Genomic DNA, 4,873 nt, shown 5'->3' on the forward strand with positions numbered 1-4,873 from the left:
TGCCCATTGTGTCCAGGCGTGGACACAATCCAAATGATCTAGTCCCAACATTTAGTATGCACTGGAATTTGAAAGCTATGTCAAATTCAGGACTCCGTCAATGACACAGAGATTGGTGAGATTTAATACCAGCCTTCTCCAGTCTGGGATCCTCCAAATTTAAATCTCAGAATTCCCAGTAAATTCTCAGAATTCTTGGAAATCTAGGCTAATTGCTTCTCTATGTAATTGTTAAGAGTTCTATCAACAGCTGCTAGTGCTAGCATGAATTTCTTTAAATGCTTTCACAGTATTGCTGCCCTCAAAGTCTCTCTCTCTCTCTCTCTCTCTCTCTCTGTGATCTATCTATCTATCTATCTATCTATCTATCTATCTATCTATCTATCTATCATATATCTATCTATCTATCTATCTATCTATCTATCTATCTATCTATCTATCTATCTATCTATCTATCTATCTATCATCTATCTCTATTGAAGTGACTGGGCAGTTTTCAGTTTAAAAAGAATAAACTCCATAAAAAAATAAAAAAATAAATAAAAGAGAATTAAAAAGACAAAGTAACTCTTTTACTTCTCCTTCTTTGCCTTTAGGTGAAAGAGTTCAAACAAGAAAGCAAAAGCAATGGACTGTTGTTGTTCACAATAAAAACAAAAAACAAGAAAAAATTAAACTTCCAGGTAACTCTACATGGATGACATGTTTCCTTTTGCCAGCTTCTCTAACTCTCTGGGTGGAGTCTGAGTTCCACTCTGTGCAAGGTGGGGTGGGGGGAATTCTCAATGCTTTTCCATTTTTCTATTTTCATCACAAGCATCTTCAGGAATGCTGAATTGCTGGTGTGTTGCAACACAGTTCTGGGTTTTTTTCTTATTGAATCATTTGTTTGTTGAAGACTTCTATGTTTCTTACTTAGAACAGGAAGTGTCAGAGTATGTATTTTTTTAATTCTAAGAAATGTTTCCTTGTGAAAATAAGGACTGATCGCTGTGATATTTTATCCTTTCTTATTATTACATTCTTTGTCTAATGCTATCTGTTGAGCTATGCATCCATAACCTCTCTGCATAATTAGTTCAGAAAGATATTTTAAAATTAATTTGGAAATTCCCTTCCTATAATTTAAATAACCTGCACTTGTAGCATGAAAAAGAAAGTTCTCAACCTTGTTCCAGGTAATTTCTTTTTAGGTGTTTGAACTCCACGCCTTAATTTTTATTTTTCAAGAATTTTTATTGACTGACTAGTTTCCCTGACTAGTTTCCATCCGTTGCTTCTTGTCCTGCCTTCAGAATAACTTGACTCCCTCTTCTTTGTGACAAGCCCTGAGAGATTGGAACACTGCTATCATGTCACCCCTCACCCTTCTCTTCATTAAACCAGACATACCCAATTCCAGCAACTGTTCCTTATATGTTTTAGCCTCCAGTCCCCTAATCATCTTTGTTGTTCTTCTCTGTACGCTTTCTAGAGTCTCAACATCTGTTTCATTTTTCTCTGAATCTTCTTAAAGCTTGGTAGAAATGAATACAAGACACAAAACAGAGCTTGACCGACAGAGAATAAAGTGAAAGAATTATTTCCTGAAATTTGGAAACTATACTACTGATGATTTGGTCCAGAATTGCATTTTTCCCCCTAGCCACATCAATCTGCAGTTTATATCCTAAGATCTTTTTAACCAGATCATCCCCAAGTTAGATATCTCTCACTTTATACCAGCACATTTCAATTTTGTTTCTTAACTACATAACTTTACATTTGTCTCAGCAACATTTCATTCTGTTATTTTCAGGCTATTTTGTAACTTATCAAGATGGCTTGGATTTTTTTTCCTGACTTTTAAGGCACCCACCCAGTTCTTTATATTACTTGCAAATTGATAAACATTTCCTCCACCTCTTTGTCTAGGCTAGAAGTAGGGAGCTATGGCCCCTTTATAACTTGTGGACTTCAACTCCCAGAATTTCTGAGTCAGCATGGCTGACTCAGGAATTCTGGGAGTTGAAATCAACAAGTCCTAAAAGGGCCATAATTCTCCACCCTTGGTAGGCCAAGGGTGTCAATCTTGCCACGTCACGTGAGGTGTTGTAACATATCGTGACTTTTTTTTCATTGCCAGAACTGGGGTGGGTGCAGCCTCTGTATGATGAAACCAGCCTACGGGCTGCAGTTTGACACCCCTGGTCTAGGCCAATAGAAAAAGACTATGAGGTTAAGAACTAAGTCTTGTAGCACCCCACAAGAAGCTTCACTACAATTTTATAAGGAATCATTGATAAACACAATTTCTATGTAATTTTTACACTTTCCCCTTTTATGAATGTTGATTAAGTATAGAAAATGTATTTCCTCTACCTGAAATAGCCCTTGTGAGATCATTGCATTTTCTTTGGATGTTGTGACTCATGCATCAAAGCTCTTTTTTTTAACAAAACATTTTAATAGCAGTCAATTGTTAGGGAAATTCCATGTAGAAATTACAGCACACAGCTCTGAATCTATTTCAGCTCAAACCATGAGGCTATCATGACCTACAGAGCTGTAGTTCCCTGCATAACGGAAATAGAAGCTGGGTTCAATTTTTATGAAAGGAAGTGGAGAGTAAAGAAAGGTATTTTTATTTTGTGGTTGTCTAACCCTAAGACATAAGAAGAATTGTGCTAGAACACTGTTTCATGAGAGACTTAATCAGTGCCCATTTATAATGCAGCATCACAGCCACCAAGAAAGGGGTAGGAACACTCTGTGCTCTGTAATTTTCTGTGTGAATATCCTTGAGAAACAGGAGGAGGAAGAGCTGCAGCCAGGGAACAAGAAGATAAGAGGCATCTCAGCCCATAGAAGTAACAGGAACATCTTAGAAGGGACTCTCTAAAGTTGCCTGGAAAGTAAAGTCAAGGGGATAGAGATGTGCTTCCAGACTTGTAATATTCTATTGACTATTTTGATTAAAGAAAAGGAAAGCCTCAAGTACGCTGGCTGAGGAATTCTGGGAGCTGAAGTCCACAAGTCATAAAAGGGCCAAGTCTGAAGACCCAGTGGCGTAGCGTGGGGGGTGCAGGGGGGGCCGGCCGCACCAGGCGCAACATCTGGGGGGCAAGCTCGCACTTGCAGCTCTCTGCCCCTGCCTGGCTCACTCACTCTCTCTCACTGCAGTGCTGGCTGTGCGAATCCGATCCGAGCTGCCGGGTCGCCGCCCACTGTGGAGGGGGGGGGTGCCAGGCGTGCGGTGCGGTGCGGAGAAAGAGCGAGGGACTATCTGGGGGAGGGACAGTGCAGCGGCCGGGTGCTTGCCCCGGGTGCTGACAACCCACGCTACGCCACTTTGAAGACCCCTGTTCTACTGCATAAAGGGAGATGGGAGTCAATGCTTTTCTTTTCTTTTTTCTTTCCCCCTTTATCCTAGACTGTTTCCTCTTCCCCCTTTCCTCCCATTTTCCCATTATTTTCATTTTTCTTTGTATTTCTGCATTTTATATTTTGATAAACTGATATTGTAACCTTGCGATAAAATTGCATTAGTACTCATAGTTTTGGTTAGTCTTCTCTGGACTACCTTGAAGGCTGGCATGCTGTGAGAAACATTTGCAAATATACACCAATATTTAAATATATACACCAAAATTTAGTTTCCACAGGTAAATTTATGTTAATGTGTGGTGGAACCTCCAACTAGAATGGAGAGAGGAGTGAAAAGGCTTGTGAGTTTAGAGTCTTTGCAAGGCTGAGTCAACCTTGAGCTGGTGAAAATCGAACTGCTGGGAGTTGGCAGAATTAGCCTGCAATACTACATTCTAACCACTATGCCACCGTGGCTGTACATTCATTTATTTTTATTAATATCTCACTCAGATACAGAAATCTCTCAGTGCAGAGCAGACAATGACATCAAACAAAACTATACAAAAACAAATGTTGTAGCCAGTGCTTTTTTTGTAAAAGAAAAAGGTGCCGGAACTCACACATGTCATACAACCCGCCTTGCCTACCCTACAAGGTTCCATCCCAAAAAGGTGCTGGAACTCTGTTCTGAGCGTTCTATGAGAAAAAAAGCCCTGGTTGTAGCAGCAGGAACTAGAAATAAAGAATATTTTTGTTTTTAAAACCAGATATTTAAAATGCATGAAGTACATGGATAATTCCAGAAATTGTACCATCTGTAGAGAAAGCATTATAGAAAGGGGTAAGCAAGACCTTTTCACACTGAGCTCACCTGTTGATGGTTTCATGAACATAACTATGTGGTATATGCTTAGCAACAACACAAAAGTAGTCCACAATTGCTCTTTTGCTGGATTTCTTGAACTTTCTAGTTTACTCTATATCACTGGTTCTCAACCTGTAGTCTGAGGACTTCTCATGATGTCATCACAGGGGGTCTGCTAAGGATTGAAGAAATGTTATGATTTAAATCTTGAGCTACTTCTTGGGGGTCCGTGGCCATGATCCATGGCAAAAAAGATATTTAAAGGGCGTTGGTGGTGAAAAAAAGGTTGAGAACCGCTACTCTACATCATTAGAGATCCTTTATCTTTGTACAGAGCTTCTGAGCCCAGACAAGATACCATAATCAGATGCTGCTGCTGCCTGCTGAAACATAATCAATGTGCTACCAGCAACAAATTTTGTGGCGGTTGTTTTGTTTGCCTATATACCACATGTCATACTTTACTTGGAAGGAGTCCTTCATGAATTGTATAATGTCTTTTGTTCTTGTAAAGCAGTGGTCTTGCAACTGATAAAAAACCCCCTGAGGTAGCATAGTGAAATTTTTGAAGGATGTTTGTCAGGAAATGTTGCTGTATCAACTCATCCTGTTACTGATACTATGCATGCTGAAATATGCCATGTCAACACAGGGACTCCA

Source organism: Vipera ursinii (assembly GCF_947247035.1).
Source record: "Vipera ursinii genome assembly, chromosome: 5".
Taxonomy (NCBI): domain Eukaryota; kingdom Metazoa; phylum Chordata; class Lepidosauria; order Squamata; family Viperidae; genus Vipera; species Vipera ursinii.